Genomic DNA, 17767 nt, shown 5'->3' with positions numbered 1-17767 from the left:
GAAATCTTTGACTGAAGCCCAAATATATAAATACCCATCACATTTCCTTCCTCCCCAATTTTGCAATCATCCAAAAAAGCTGTTCATGTTGTCCAGCATAATTAGTTATTTATACACCCTCATGTGGTCTATTGTTCAGAATTAAATTGTCTGGTATACAGAATTTCTCTTGCAAGGCTTATTTTGCTATTTGACTGCTTTTTGGAAGCTATTTGTAAATATGTCCTTGTGGAACCCTTCGGGATATGTCTGAGCATATCCAGCATTGTGGGGAAAATATTCCAGTCCACGTAAGCAAATATGCACTCTGAGGTCCCATACTATCTCCTGCCTTATCACGAAGATTACCAAGAATTATTCCTTTCCTTGAAGACTCAGGGGAATTAGAGTAAACATAAAAATAGTGTCAGAAAGGTAGAAGTAATAAAAATAGTGTCAGAAAGGTAGAAGTAGAAATCAGTTTGATGATCTAGTCACTACAGTCCAAGAGGAAGTTAGTCCCCAGAAAGGGGAAATGAAAGGGACTGGTCCACAACCCCTTGTGGGTTAGTGGCAGAGACAAGCCAAACCCTTTTTAGCTGACTCTTTGCTCTTTCTACTAAGTCACTGCAAATATGAGTACAAGACACCCCTGGGCATTTCTAGACTTGTTAGCTATTTACCTCTGAACTAGATGGTTCCAGACTGCTGTGTCTTGGGCCCTTGTAACTTTATAGCTTTTCTGCCTCTTCCCAAATGGTTTGTCCTCAGCTATTATTAACGGATGTTGCCCATCATGTGACAATTCTGCCTTCTCTCCTGTCATGTTGTGGCCAGAGTCTCAAGATAGTGTCCAAATATTATGTAAAATGAAACTTGTTTCTGACTGAGGTTCTGAAGGACTCTGTTTGATGGGAGACATCCATAACTTTTATGGCCCAGAATATGGTTTATCTTCGTGAATGTTCTCTATGCATTTGAAAAAAATGAGTATCCTGCTATCACTGGACAGTGTACTATAAATGTCAATGACATCCAGCGGCTGATGGTGATGCTCAGTTATATATCCTTGCTGGTCTTCCATCCACAAATTTTAGACCGAGGAACTAGTAACTTAGCTTGGATTGTTCAGAAGTCTTTTTAGGCTTTCTTTTCCATACAAGAATTCCAGACCCTGATTCATCTTTTAAAATGTGAATTTCTGACCAGCCAGGTCATCATTTGAAATGGTTTGGCTAAATGACGTGATGTGATGACTCCATAAATTCTCCCAACACACACATATGGGCTGCCAGCGTGCAAACCTACTGGAAACGTCCTTTATAAATTCTCATGGGAGTAAAACCTGTTGCTATAATTAGGAACTATCACATCAGCTAGCCAACATCACACAATTTAAAAATCATTATCCTCTTATGTTGTTATTCATAAAATGCCCAGATTTTCCATACCAATACATATTAACACAATTTATTAGCTTTTAAATCTATTTACCACTTTGTTTTTATTTTAAATTATTAAATATGTAATCATACAGAAAGGATATAACAGATGTCATGTACTCACCATCAGAATTAACAGATGCTGACATTTTTCCTTATTTGCCTTAGATCTCTGTTTTCTTAAAAGAAATTAAACATGACACACATAGTTAAGCCCCCACCTTGCATTTCCTCTTCCTCTCCCTTTTGTTTCCTTCCATCTTCTACATTGAAACCCACTGTCCTGAAATTGGTGGGATCATTTCTATGAATGTATTTTTGTATTTTCACTCCAAGTGAATATATCCATCAGTGACTTTTCATGGTATTATTGGCTTTTATAATCATAGTAGGAGAAGAGACTCATTTGTCATGTTCAGAAGTCCTAGATCCAGTGTAAATCTCTACTCCTTCCAACTGGATTTTATGTTCTTTTTCTGGTAATGTACCTACCCAGCCTTGTTTCTTCCTAGCTAAAGCCTGGTCTTTCTTTTGCCAGACATGGTAGCCTGGAATCTGCTCCTGTGAATTGGTCTTTCAGAAGTTGTAGCCTGCCCGACATAGGCATTGCCAACCCCAAATCTCTGTACTCTGGCCCCAAGTTAGGATGATCCATCAGGCTCCTATACCTGGATTTGTGAGTGGACGGAGCTGTTCTTGTCAGATCTGACCTGTCTGGGTCAGCTTTCCAGCACTAGTGAGCAGGTTGGGTCCTCATCCTGCCTTGCAGAATTGTTCTGCTTGGATATTCCATATTTGGAATACAACCCCTTGAGCCTGGGTGGGAGGGCTAATGAGTGTGATGATGATAATAGCTAATATTTGTGAGTAACATAATCAAAATGGTAAGATATAACACAATTCATTCAAAGTAATATTAGCTACTGTTTATAGAACATCTACTGTAAGTCTAGTGCTATGTTCGATGCTTTATACCTCATTCTTAAAAATAACCCTGTATTTTTATAGACAAGAAAGCTAAGGCATACAGAAACAGTGTGTACACTGGAAATTTTAGGGCATTTTATTTAGAATAAGACAAACTTGGGTTCAAACTCTGGCTCTGCCACTTGTAACTTGTACTGCCTTGGGCCAATTGCTTAACTTTTCTGAGCTTGGCACAAAATAGGTGCTCGGTAATACTGGCTATAGTTATGACTTCTATAGTTATAGAAGATCTGGGTTCTGACTCAAAGTTAAAAAGGTAGTGTATAGTAGAACTGGGATTCAAACCCAGGTCTACTTCTCTCAAAGCTACTTCATTTTCAGGAAAATATGAATTTTCCATTAAAGTTAAGTATCGTGGAATATGAAAAGAGCACTAAACTTGAAATTATAAGTCTTGGGTCCTGTCCTTCATCACTTATGAGCCGGGTGACCTCGGACAGTCATTTCTTTTTTCTTTCTCTTTTCTTTCTTAATTAATAACACTAAAGAGTTGAGCTCAATCACCGGGGGTTCTATTTCTCTCCCTCCCTATCTTTTTTGCCTGTTTCACAAGCAGCCCCAAATTGCCTTCCCAAGTGAAGAAGAAAAGCAACGACTCTGATCTTTTTAAAAGGTCAGGACAGGACAGTGGGCAGTGCTTCTATCAGCTGCTTGCCCTAAATCCTCAACAACTGAAACCAGTTGGATTTCTTTTCTGCTTCCCAACTGGAGCTGGGAAGGGTTCCAGGTCATAGAGGCCTTTAGAAGACAATAAAACCAGTTGCCTAAACTCACAGCTCTCTTGAGCAAGTTTCTTTTCTTCCCTTCCTTCCTTCTTTTACATTTTTTTTTCCTAGAAGAGGAAAACTAAAACCAGAAAATGGCTAATTCAAATAACTAAGAGATGAAGAATTATAGGAGGAGTTTTATTTTGACTCTAGGTTTCATTTTTTTTCCCTCCCCAGGGTCTTTCTAATTTTCAAAAAATAAATACGGTTGAGGAGTCATGAAACAAGTCCTGATCTCCTGTTTAGTGAAATTTAAACTCTTTATTACTCTAGAACCATCTGTTTGCAGAAGTTAAAAGTAGAAGAAACCCCTTGGAGAATTCTCTGGTGGTCCTTTTGGCCTTGGGGTCAAGAGAGTGTCCATTTGCTCTCTGCAGCTACGCCAGGCTCCTACTATGTGCCAGTCACTGTGGTATGCCATGGATGTAAAAGGAGGGAGGAACTTCCATTTCCACCTCACATGGAGCTTATAAACCTATGTAAAGGATGATACATGAAAGTGAATAACAATTACTAATGTGGAGGGGTGCTGTTGGGCCACCTAGTTCCCGTGGCTTCACTTCTGGCTTCAGGGAGCCTTTCTTCCAGTCTCTCCACCTCAAATACGTGAGATTCTGCAGTTTGAGCGTGAATCATCATCCCGAGGCTGTCAGCACAGCTGCCCTCCTTGTCATCAGAGGGAATCAAGTGGCCCTCCTGGGCTGGCCCTGGCTCCTGGGGTACCTGGGCTCTTTGCCCATCTCCCTGGTCTGTAGTCGTACTCTACTTCTGCCCCTTCTCTGTTGGGGCTGTTCTCTGAATGCTGGAAACTTGCACTTTTCTGAATATTCCTGCTACTTCTTCCAGGCTCTGTTCGTGCTCCTTTACCCTCAGTCACTCCTGAATATTTTCCCCACCCCCAGCTGGGAGTATCTGCTAACTCTTGTCTGATGCTTGTGGTTTTTTCTGTATTGTACTAACCAGTGTTCATCACCCTTTGCCTGGTGTTACATAGTTTTTTTTTTTGTTTTTTGTTTTTTTTTTTTTTTTGTGTGTGTGTGTATTTATCATACACCCTTACCTACTTAACCCCACTTTGAAGGTGTGGATATTTTTTTTTTTAACCTCTATTTCAAATAGAACCAGTCAGGCACTGTGAACACAGAGTAATATTCATTGAATCAGTGGCTTAATACTAAAGTTAATAGCAGAATTTTGAACAGATAGTATATAGATCCATAAAGTGTTCATATATAGTTTCTAATTTAATCCTAGAACAATCCTGTGTGAGGGGAATTATTATAAATCTATCCTACAAATAAGAAAACAATACGAAGATTATTTGACCAAGCACTGACTCTGTTAGGCATTATGCTAGGAAATTTCTACATATTACATTGTTCACTTTTCATTCACTTCTAAAAGAAATGATGGCTACTTAAAATCTGTGCATTTTTAGCCCTTTATATTTATTAACTCACTTAATTCACACAACAATACTATAGAATATTAGTAATATTATTCTGACTTTATACATGAAGAAACTGAGGAATATAGAGTTTTAACAGCATATGTGAATCAAAAGGTTGAATTCATATCCCAAGCTAGTTAGTCTGACTGTAGAGACAGACATTCATTCACATGTGAGCATTCTTCTCCTTTCCTTACTCAGCACTGCTCTGAACTATCCTGATGAGGTATAATCATGCCCATTTTGCAGATGAGAGATTAAGTAACTTGTCACTATTTTACAACTATCAGCTCTGAGGCTGGACTGGTAGAGGCAAGCTGGTATTCTTAATCACTCATCTTTGTTATCAGAGAGACTAACAAGTGCCAGCCAAGGTATGTACACCTTTCTGCAGCACGTGAGAGTTTTGATTTTTGAATACTTTTCCTGTGTCTTTTATGTTTAGTGAATTGGGATGAACCTTGTGTATACAGGAAGAGTGAGACACAGTCCTTGCTTCAAAGAAGCAAGAAAAAGAAAAACAATTAAAATATCCTTCACAATTATTTCCTTTCTACTTCTCTTTTATCATGGTATTCGATGCTGCTTCTTTATCCATCTGCACAGGTAGAAATCTTGATGTTACAGTGATAGCCACTGGGGACACAGGCAAAGCGCAGAGTCCAGAGTGATCAGCAAAGGTGAGGTGATGATTGGTCCAGGTGTGAGTAGGACTGGCTTTGTTATCTAAAATCTGACTCAATGACTGAGTTTGGAGCCTTCTGTACAGATAAGAAGGAAGCTGTCTAGGCTTCCTAGACCTATTTCCTATTGTCTAGGAAACCTGCAGCCAGAGTGTAGATATCTGGATCCTTACAAAGATCCATCTTTATGACTAAGCAGATTCATGATTTGCAAACCAAAGTATGAGTACTGAACTCTGCTCAGGATGAGGTAGGAGCCCTGGTTTTGGTTCCCAACTTCAATACTCATTAGCAAATGATTGTAAACAAGCACCTCCCTCCCTCCAAAACTCCATGTCTAGAGGGACTCAGTAAAATGGGCATTTGGCTTTTTCACTGTGCATTTACAGACCGGATTAGGCCATCATGTTCATGAAAACTTTTAGCTAACTGTGAGCACAAGGTGCATGAAGATGCTAACAGGGAAGAAAAGTTTGGGTTTTGCTCACTCTATAGTTCCTCATAGAAGGGTATTGCTGACAAAAGGGCACAGCAGATATTCACACATAACTGAAGGGAAAAATGGGCATAGTCTTTAGCCTTACCCAGTTTCTAGACTTGGAAATATAAAACTTATCAATGAGAATCTGCCAAGCCTTAGCAAGTTCTCTGTGTGGGAGTGGTAGGGAGGAAGCATGAGCAGGCAGGTACTGAACCATGAGAGAAAGGGGATCTTTATATGCCGAAGGTCCATGCTTAGAAGTTCATGGTGTTGAAACCTAGTCTTGCTTCAAAATCCAATATCATAATATTAATGGAGAGGCAAAGACTGGTGCTTCATTTTAGCTCTGCACTGCCTCATAGAAATGTCCCAGGACATTTTTCAGCCTTAGTTTCTCCACTTGTATAACAAGCTATTACTTTCGAACAGCAAGAAAAGGCCTGGGGCTCTTCTCATCCAGTAGGAGATTTCTAAGGAAAAGGTGAAAGAGGTGGACATAGTCATCTTGACTCTGTCCTGAGTTCTCAGGCTCAAGACCTCTTAAGCCAATTCTAGAATCCATCACGGGTGGTAGGACAGAGCAAGAAGGATTCGTGTCTATCAGTAAGAGTGCGTTCGTGACAGTGGGCTTTTAAATGAATCACTCTGTATGTAGCGGGGTAGCGCACCTGCTCCTTAGACTCCTAAGGCAGCAGGAGCACGCGATCATTCAAAAGCCGCTGCTTTCCATTCACGTCTATAATTAGCGCGCAGGCAGCAGCGCCGTTGGAGCTGGAGCAGGGGGTGGGGGAAGGCTCTGGGGGGCGGGGCTGAAACCTAACCCCGCCCCTTTCGAATTCCACCTCCCTGCCCTTCCCGCCAGGAGTCTCCAGCGATCTCCTCCCCACCCCCATCCATCCCTGCCCGGGTCCCGGGCACCGCTCTCAGCACCGCAGGATTCCTGGAGAGGGCCCGCCATACCTTCACTTTGGGCTCACTCTTGTGCAGTAAATAAGCACCTTGAGGGATGCGTTCCCAAGAGGGCAGCTAAATTTAGAGTGGCATCCCCTTCCCCGCCCGAAGGCTCCTGCGTCCCGCCCTCTCCCCTCCCGCTCTCTGCTCACCCCGCCCCGCTCTCTGCCGCCCCTCCCAGCCACCTCTCCCTCTTTGTCGCATTACATAGTAATCTGAGATGCATTGGATGAGCTCCAGGGAACAGAATGTACTTGGCAGAGACGCGGGGCTTGATGTCTGCAAAATGTCGGAAACGCAGCCAAGAGCTGCTAACTGGGTCATTAACCTCCAAAAGCAAAGCGAGGACTGTAGGCCCGCTCTGCCTCCCTTCATCTCACCAATAAAAGTGCCTCAGTGTGAAGGGAAGAAAAAGCCCAAGGTTGGCTGCTTTGATTTCTAGTCACCAAAGGCAGGCCATCCCCTCCTCCTGGCCCGGGCCCCAGCTCCTCCCGGCCGCCTCTGCGCCGCATCAGAGTTTACAAGTGGCCTTTGAAAGGCCCAGCAACCCCGCAGGGCCACGCTCGCGCCTCTGTAAAGACGTTACCCGGCAGCCCTTCCCTACCGCACAGCCTCAGACCCGTTTTCTTGGGTCAGGGAGGAAATAAGGGAGTGGGGCGAAGGGAAAAATTCTCTTGGTCTGGTCCTTCACCCAGAGTGAAGGTTTTCGCCTTTCCTCCTAATCCACCCCTCCCTCTCTTCTCCTTGCTAGCTCCACCTCCTCCCCCTCCTCTTCCCTTCCTCTTTGCCTCCTACTCCTTTCTGAAGGCAAGCTGGGAGGCTGGTGTATGACTACAGGCCTGTCTTGCGCAGATTTGAGTTCAAGTCACAGCTGTCACTTGTTATGTGACCTTGCGTGAGTCACTTATTTCTTTGCTCTTTAGTTCCATTATCCCTTAATTGTTCACCATAATAACACCTTCCTGACCTACCTAAAAAATAATGTGGCCCTCCCTAAATAGAAAGTCTTTCCCTGGCCACCTTGACCTTCATTTCTGAAAGTCCCAAGGTCCAAAGTGACTCTGGACTTGTGTGTAGTCCTAAACGCAGGTATAGGAGTGGTCTCACCAGGGAGCTTCAAAGGACGACTGTTCACCAAGGGGAGAGCCCCTACAATCCACCCCCCTCAAGTTTGCTAGCCCTGTTGGATTGCCCAAAAGACACTTCCCCTCATGTCCAAACCCACTTCTCCAGTGGTCAGAGAAAGTGCTGGGTCTTGAAACCAGAAGCTGTAGGTGGTGCAGTTCCTCAAATGGGACTCTCTTGCTCCAGGGAGGGAAGGCGGTGGACTGGTGGGACTAGCAAAGCCTCTGAGATGTGGGTTCCAGGACAGGGAAAACCCAAGGTGCAACCATGGTTATGAATGGAGGGCAACTTGCCCCTGGAGCCTTCTAGCCAATTAAAACCAAGCCCAGCCTGGCTTGAGCTCCCTTCTTGCCCACCTCTCCTTGGTCCACCAAGCCTTCAGTTGTAGCCATTAACAGACCAACCCCCAAACCTCTCTGCCCCACAGAGGTCTTTACTGACACAAAATGGGCCTTGGTTGAGCTGTCTTTAAAAGAATCTTTAAATGATCTGGATCCAATGGTCTTTGCTTGGCTTCTTGTCACACATTTAAATCCTTTGTATCCTTTAAAGCTCAGCTCAAATACCAGCTCCTCTTTCTCACCGTGATCTCTTTTTCCTTCAACTCTCCCTAGGGACTTTTTCATAACCAACCAGTCTTGGGCTGTGCCATTTCTGTGCCTGTTTTGGCCCTTCTATATAATGGATACTTCTCTGTGGATAGAGAATCTTTGATGACCTCAACTTTTATGGCAAAGGCCACTGTCATCGCCTATCTTGACTGGCCTTCCCAGTTTATGCCTTTTATCCTGTTGTAACAATTAATCTCCCCCCTCCTTCATTCTGAAGTGTCTGGTTTAGATGATATAGAATATGGTTACCTTACTGAGGATCTTTATCCAGGGACATGGCACCTTAGTAGGAGCTTGGTAAATGTAGTGAACTCCCTTGAAGAGCATTTAAGAACTTTTTTACCCAGTTCCCTGGGGCAGGCCCTACCCCTCCCAGCACCCTTCTGGAGGCAGTCTTCCATTTGTTCCTCTTCCTCTTCTGTGGAGAAGGACTGTACAAAGACCTATTGCCACTTTCTTTTTGACAAGTCTTTCCAGGATTTCAAAATGCCCTGACTCAACAAGAAGTAGTTTATGACAGCCCCTCCCATTCTTCCAGCTCCCAACTAGTAGGATTGCCTCTAGACATCGGAAATGGGCTTCCAACACCAAAAGAGGTCAGAACCTGACCTATGGGATAAAGTCCTCACTTTCAGCCTTGGTCAATTGTTTTGGCAGTTCAACTTTCCAGGATTACCTGTGTTTACATAGTTGCCCCAGGAGGAGGCTACAACTTGGAAAGCTCACATTTCCTTAATTATAAAATATGTAGTTAACGGTCTACGTTCTGATCAGAAGTTAGGAAAGACAAGGACCCTTTCTCTTTTACAAAAGTCAGCCTGTTGCTGTGAGTACAGGGTTTTGAAAGAAGATGTCCAGCATTTGGAAATAACAGTAGGCAAGATGCCTGGCCTTGTGAATGCGGCACCAACTCCAGGGTCAGGAAGCCTGGGTCATCTTCCCCTCTGACTCACTGCTTGCTGGGGATGAATCATGTGCCCTTTCTTGGCATTGGGTCTCACTTCCTTCATCTCCCCTATAAAATGGGTTTATTTGCCATTCCTATCATTCAGGAGGGGGCTGAGAGGCTTCAAGACTTGCTAATTGCACAAAAATATTATTAAGAGTAAAAATAAGCTGTGAGTCTGTTTTTGACTTTGTGGATAAGCACACGTGTCTGCTCTTCACTTCCTAGTCCAACTGAGACTAGTTTACATGCTGTTTCTGGACACTCCAGTTTACTGAGAACAGCATCATAGGAACTATGATATAGAAACTATATGGGCAGGGGAATCTGTCTCCAGGAGTTGGGAATGAGTCTGGTCTGTCTGAATGGAAGCCAGAGTACCTGAGAAAGTCAGTGGCTAGCAGTCAAGAGGGGGAACATGGAGGTAGAAATGCGATTGAGGGCTGTGATACCAGGCTGGGCTATTGGGATTCCCTTGAGGGCCATGAGAGACCAGTGGAACTCGTGGTACAGGCTGAGGCAGGATACACAGTGTGTTCCAGTGAGACATGTCTGATTGAGGGACAGAAATGAGCTGGGGTCTGTCACCCCCTAAGCAAATTGCTTTCTGCTGAGGTTTGGTTTCCATCTCTGTTAAGTACCTAGGTTAATCCAGGAACAGCTCTAACATGTTCTAATACTGCAGTAAAAAGCACACGAAAATGATGTGTGTGTGTGTGTGTGTGTGTGTGTGTATTTGTTTGTTTGTGCACATGTACACGCACATGGTTGGTGGGGGGAAGAGGTGGGAATGAGGTTACTGCTTTGTTAGAACAGAAAGACATCCAACAAACTTGATCTTCAGGGAAGAAGCCTGACCTATCTCAAGATCTCAGGCAGGTCTGAAAGTCTCCTTGGGTATTCAGAGCGCAAAGATTTTTATTTAGGCCACAGCACAGCACATCTGCATCTCAGGGCCTGGCCAGCAACCTCTGTCTAGACTTGTCTGCTCTTCACTTCCTAGTCCAACTGAGACAGCTTGTATTTGAAAAGACTGTTGGAGGTTCACGCTTATCCAGGGTTCCTCAGATCTTCAGATCCCCCCTTATCTTACATTGGATCTCCAGGAGGCCTTATACCAACCAGGCTAGTGGCTTGGATGCCTCAGAATCATGCCTTGGAAGTACAACTGGGAAGTACGGTTTCAGTACGTAGTAAAGTTGCTGTAAGATTGTCATGGAGAAGTTTCTTTGACATAATAGTGTTGTCAGGATAGCATCTACTAAGTTACTTAATGGCCTTTAGGTAAAAACTCACATAGGCTCACATAGATGATTTCTCAGTGAATTCACATAGTAAAAAGAAAATATCAAGATTTTTTTTAAATTTGTTACCTTCTGGTTTGTACTGATTTCTTGAAGTTTGAGAATATTTGTATCTATGCTCCTGTTTTATAGTTAGGTTTAAAAACCCAATGTGTAATTTTTTTATGTGTGATTTTTGTTATAAACTTCAAATATTGGTAAAGTAGGTTTACATATATAAGTAAATGAGTAAACAAAGAATCAGCTGGACCTAAATCAGAGCAGGAAGTGTAGCAATGAATCTACTTAAGAATAGTGAACAAACTGACAGAAGCCCTCCCAAAACCTCAGCAGAAACAAAAGATCCAGGTTTCAGGGCACCACAGGTGAAAGTAGCTTCCTTTGAAACTACTGGCTTAATGCTCCTATATTTGAGGTGCAGTTTTGCGTGAATGGGTTTGAAGGGATTGTGATTATCTCTAAGCAACATAAGGACCCAAAGATAATTGGGAGAAGAAAATTTAAATACTCCTGTTAAAGTTATAGGGATTCGTGAATAAGGAGGTTATTGGGTAGGAGTTACATTTAGCCTATAAAGACACCAGAATCCAAGTTTATTCTACCAATTACTATGTGGTCTTGAGATCTGTGTCTCAGCATTTACTAAATAATAGGGGAAAGTGGTTGAGTTTTGAAGTTTATCCTTAGTGCTTTTCTTCTATTTGCAGAAAAGGCAAAGTCTATATCGATTGGCTGATTAAGCTCCATCATTCCATCTTGGAAGTATAAACCAGCTGAAAAATGGACACCGCCCCTGCATGCTGCTGATGGCTGAATGGCATATAGAGATTGGAAGAGGATGTGGCTAGAAGTCTCTTAAGCATGCTCTTCTCCCCTCTGAAGTTCACATCTATTCACTGAATAGTGACTAAAGGATCAGCTATCCTCGATCTGCCTTACATGGATCCCCTAAGGAAACATTAATTTATAATTTCTACAATGCCAGAAACTCATAACTCTGTATATAAAATATGAAATGAATCTGACAGATGCTATAGTTCAGCTCTGTCACCCAATAGATACAGAAACTGAGGCTAAAAGAGACTCGACTAAAGGACTTGACCAAAGACAGTGCAAGAAGTCTTGGAGTCAGGGTTGGAGCTCAGATCTCCACTGCTCTTTGGTGCTCATTTAAAAAATTTCTTTCTTTTATTTTCCTACAAGTCAGTGCTTGGTCCCTGAGTTGCAATGGATAAATCTTGCTAGGCAACCCAGTTGCTAAGCTTTGATTACATCATTCTTGGGCTCAGACTTTTGTGGATCTGCGCTACCCATTCCTAGCACAATGTCCATTTTGTGTCTGTATCTGGGCTCTGTCCATAATATCGGCCACCACATTAAAAAAAAAAAAAGAAAGAAAATTATGAATTCTCTTGTGGATGAGAAGGTAAGGAGAGGTTGAGAGTGACCTTGCTTAAGCAGATTTGGCTCATTCTGGCACACTACTTTGGCTAATCTTTTCCTGATTTCTTAGTCTTCATTAGCTTTACTTGCAATTGCCTGGATATCATATATCTTATTTCATTTATATTTTTTGAGGATCAGTTAGTCCTTTTCTTCCTCAATAGGAGACACAGTAGGTAGAACTGAAAAACAGGGTTTGCATCAGAGTTTAACCGAGTAGCAAGATTTTGGAAGATGATGCAAGAAGGACCAACTAGCTGTCTTTTAGGTCAGCCTAGGATTCAGATAACATTCAGGCAGCCCTCTGGTGAAGGAGGCAGAGGTTGTCCTCCCAGAGTTTACCACAATCATCACCAAATCTGCTCCAAGAGCGCCCTCTGCTGGAGTGGAGCAGGACCCAACATCCTCAGCCATCTTGGAAAAGGGGCCAACTGGAACTCCCAGAGAAAGAAGAGTGGGGTTTTCTTAAAAGAAATGTCCTCACTCTGGGAAATTCTTTCTAAATAGCATCCCTAAATAAGGTGGATTCAGACCATGAGGTCTTCTTGCCTGTACATTTCTCATTCCCCTTATATTAATTTATTTCATAACTTCAACCTAAAACATCATATAGTAAAGAAACAGGAGTTAAAAAGGAGAAATGCAGCCCAGGGAACAGACATAAAGTTAAGAATCTTACCTTATTCTTGAGGCCTACTTAATGATTTACAAAGAGTAACTTCTTGAACTAACTCAATTTCTAATGTCATTCATTGCCTACCAAACTGAGTCAACATTCTTTATTATTCAAGGTATATTTGTAAATTCATGATACATTATTTTGTTTGCATTTTACTTATCAAGGATAATAGTATATTTATTTCAAACAAGACCTGTATTTACGCTGGAACCACTTTTTTTTTTTAAATGAAAGTAAATTTAAAAAAAATTAAGGTATATTTGCATATCAAAGTCAAATGCTTCACATTAAAAATCTGGCTCATCAAACAACTAGATTTCTGTATAACTTTGAGTAAGGAAAAGACTTTGCTTCATTAATTAGCTATTTGAACAGAAGCAATAGTGGATAGATTGAATTCTGTCTTTAACAACAATGTTAGTCCTAACATGTTCCTTAGGAGAGAGACAAATGTGAAATTTATTTGACATAAAATATTTGGAGGGACTGAAATCTTTGAAGTATCATGTAAACAAAGGAAGAGGAAGTGGCTAGGAATATCATATCAATATCAGTATTATTGTTGAATAAACATAGTAATGTGGTAAGTATTAGAATTATGCCCCAAAACTGAAGAGTTAACATTGATAAAACCTTAGAGAAGAATCAGCCATCTTACAACCCAAAAGATGAAATAAGACCTAGAAAGAATAGTTTTCCCAAAGTTTCCTGATCAATTATTGATAGAGCCCTGATTGGCATCTGACTCATCCAATCCTCAATCCAGAAGTCTTATTATGACCTAAACTTACTTTTGGTTCACTGCCTTATGTACAATGGCATGGAGACTCATAGGTAAATCTAAGGTCTAGATGTTTGCTGCCTCTAAAATCCATATTGAAATAATCCCTAAAGTCATGTGTTAGTGGTATTTGGAGGTGGGGCACTTGAGAGATAATTAGGGTAGATGAAGTTAGAGGATGAGACCCACACGATTGCACTTGTAGATTCATAAGAAGAGGAAGAGAGACCCAAACTAGCAGCCTGATTTGTCTCATTGTGTAATGGCCTGTGCTACTTTGGAACTCTGCAGTGTCCTCACCAGCAAAAGGGCTCTCACCACGTGTGGACCCCTGACCTTGGACTTTGTAAGAAATAAGATTCTTTTCTTTATAAATTAACCAACCTGTAACATTCAGTTAAAGCAACAGAAAACAGACCAACATTGGAAACTGCTGCCTAAATCTCCATGAAATCAAAAAGAATCTCCTAACCCAGACTCTGTCGCAGTTCACTGTATCCTTAAGAGACTGAGAAGTGGGCCATTCGGAGCCTTTTCCCCATGCTGAGTCTTCATTCTGTTTACACAGGGACTGGCCAGATGTTAGAGAAATAAAATAAACATTTGCAGCTGTTATCGGGTTAGGGTGGAGCTCATGAGGTTCCCAAGTTCTGATCCAATACGGCACAACATGTGTGACTTGCTACTTTGGAGTTCACTGCCTCCTGCTTCCTCTACAAAGCCTCAACTTTTGCCACTTCATATTGAAGCCTGCACTGAGAGATGCCAAGGGCTTCTTGAGGTGACTTTAACCCATTACCAACAGTGGTCCAGGTGACCAAGGCAGCTATCGATCCATTGCATCTCAGCAGCCCTACAGTTCTCTTCTCCAGCTCCCATTCCTTGACTGGTTCTCCCTCTTGGGCAGACACTGGGAGGGGCACCGCTCCAGAGACAGTGTTCCTTTGTGGTGAGTGCATGGCTTTGGGATTTTATGTAAGATCTAGTTTTGATCCTGGCCTAGCCTTTCACTGGTTATGTGATTTTTCAGTTAGTAAGTTGGAGACTTATTACCCTCACTTGTTCCTGGAACCCTAGTTAACAGATATAGACACTAGACGTCAGGGGCTGGGGAGAATGTTCTGTGGTTAAGCACTTGCCTAGCATGCATGAGGCCCTGGGTTCAACCCCTAGCACTACATTTAAAAAAAGAAAAAAAGAAACTAAGACATTAGCTGATTCTTGCTCAGAAGAATGCATATCTTACCAGAGGATAATAGTGATTAACAGCTTCTGCAGAGACACTGCGGAAAGAGACAGATTGAAATTACTTTGGAGGAATCTAGGTTAGGAACCTCCTGGAAAAGAGTGTTATGAAACCTCTGTTTCTTAGAAATCTTTAAGAATATAATAGAATCTCACATGTTGAAAGAGTTTAGATGTGGCACTACTTGCCTGGCTGGAAGACCTGGCCTGTTTCCTCCCAGTTAAAAAAAATTCCAAGACTTGAGTTCCTAAGAGGAGTAATGTAAAAAGCCTGACCCCTAGTGGTCAACCCTTGTGGTGGACGGAAGGGGAAAAGGCCAAGAAAATGAGGACAACAGACTCTGTTTTTGAAACTGTAAACAAACCTTAGACATTTCCTAGTCAAATTGTCTCATTTTACAAACAAGGAACCTAAGCCAAGTGAATAGAAGTGTTTCCCTAACATCAGTGAGTTTGAAGTAAAGCTTGGAGTAAAACTCAGGACCTTTTGCTGGTGCTCTCAGTTCAAGATCCTCTCGAATCTTCCAGGGTATTTCACCTGGAATGAACCCCTTATTGACGTAGAGACAACAGATAAATACTGGGTGCATTTCAGAGTACAAGGACTTAGCTCTCAGTTTCTCCTTTTCCATTTTGAGGAGTGCCCAATCTGTTCAGTAGATTTAACTTCACTTAACCAACTGAAGTCCTTCGTTCTCTTTGTAAAAACGTTCTATTGATGCCCATCAGTAATGAGTTCTCATGGGTGGCAAGCTGCTCTCAGTGTTCTGCTGCTTGTTTCTCCCATGAGTTGAATTGTGTTCCTGCGAAGGAGGACAAGTTAAGTTCCCCCGAAACCTAATCATGCCACTTATATTAGTTAATGTAATTATATATTTAAATACTGTGAGCATTTGAAATATTAATGTGAAAATAAAAAGTGCTATTTCCATAAAACTCAGTTCATTTCTTAAGAAAGGCTCAATGGGGGATGAGTTGATGAAAAGATGCACTAAAATTAGTTTGTGGATTAGACGACTGCAAAGGAGTAATACAAAGATTGAACTCTAGACAAATTCTGCAAGTTTAAAAAAATTTCTTCCCTAATACAAACACAAGGAAAGCAAGCAAGCAATCAAACAAAAAAAACCCAACCACCTGAAAGTAGAAATAATAGAAGATGTACTATGGAGTATTTTATTCAAGAAAAATTAGATGAAATACTGGAAAGAGAAAATCCATACTTAAAGAAAGGCGTTGGCCCTACTGATGGAGTAAAACTCAGGACCTTTTGCTGTGGTAATGAATGTCTTAAGTTAAAATATATGTGTTTATATGAATCTCAGCTTTTATCAAAATTTCTGATTAGCTGACATTGAAGTGTAATTAGATTAAGACATCAAAGAGAGATCCAAGAGAACTGTTTTATTTAATACCTCCTGAGTTCTAATCTGAGGGTTTAGTCTTTTTAATATTCTTGTATGGTCTTTCCTTATTCCTGTAGTCTGTTTCGCAGGCAGACCCTGTTTCTCACAGACCCTTTCCCCCTTGCCAGTAGATAACCTTTGCCTAAGAGCCAGGCACCCACAATTCAGTTTCCAAGCCCTCTTGAAATTAATGTTTGTTCACCTTGGCAAACCAGACATATCCACTCAAAATCTAGGACCCAACACTGTATTCAATATCCTGAGATTTTAACAGTGTATACTCTTTACAAAGTGCAAGAGCCACAAGCATAGAGATATCCTTTGACTTGGCCTTGTCTTCTGCAAAAGGCACACAATGGAAGTATCTCTCTTTAAGTAAGCATTCCAAGGAGAACCTACATATAGGTGTGGGAATATTTATCTTTTGACCATTTGAAGAGATAAGCTATGCAATGCACCTTGCACAGTGTCTGGCATATAATTAGTGCACATGAAATAGTGAATATTATCCTAAGTTTATATGGTCTGGCCATGTCTCATGGCAGAGATGTTCATTGCACCATTGAATATAGTAGAAAACGACTAAGAACTCCTTAATTACTTAGCAACCAGGTACTCATTTTATTGTGATGTTTTGGCCCAATATCATTTGTTAGTTATTACTGGTTGTTTATACGGTCAAGAAGGATGATAATTATGAATGATAGCAGTAAGGAATAATGTTCATGATAGTATATTAAGTGAAGAAGAAAAAAATACAAAATGGAATGAGCCTCCTAATTGTAAACATAGCAAATGAATACAACAAATTGATGAACTGGGGAGGATTGGGGTGTTTTATCTTTTGCCAACTTTTCATTTGTTTCATTCTTTTAATGATTATAAGCCCCACATTGTGCAACAACTTATGAGGTTTTCAACTCTGGTGTTCTAGGAGACCGTGAAATGGCTGGGTTTTTTTTTTTTTTGAGAATTTTTTAATATTTATTTTTTAGTTATCGGCGGACACAACATCTTTGTTTGTATGTGGTGCTGAGGATCGAACCAGGGCTGCACGCATGCCAGGCGAGCGCGCTACCACTTGAGCCACATCCCCAGCCCCAATGGCTGGGGTTTGACTTAGTGTTGCCTGGAACTGCAGAATCACCCTTCAGAGTAGTGAGGATTTGGAAAGAGCTCTTTGGATTCTAGATGTATGAAGTTAGACAGTGTCTTTGAGGTCAGTAGGATGTATTACAAGACCTGCCAGCAGTCTGACCCTGAATAAGCCACTTACTCACACCATGCCTCAGTTTCCTGAAAAATATAATAAAGAATTTATGCCTAAGGTTTGTTTTGAGATTGAAATGATACAATTACAACATACGACACAGAGTAAGCTCTCAATAAAATTTACTTACAATCTACTGTTGTTTTGGTACAGGGAATTGAACCCAGGGGTATTTTACCACTGATCTACATCTCCAGTTCTTTTCATTTTGACACAG

Source organism: Spermophilus citellus (assembly GCF_964194105.1).
Source record: "Spermophilus citellus genome assembly, chromosome: 7".
NCBI lineage: Eukaryota > Metazoa > Chordata > Mammalia > Rodentia > Sciuridae > Spermophilus > Spermophilus citellus.
The sequence above is the reverse complement of the archived record's forward strand: the minus strand, read 5'-3'. Positions refer to the sequence as shown.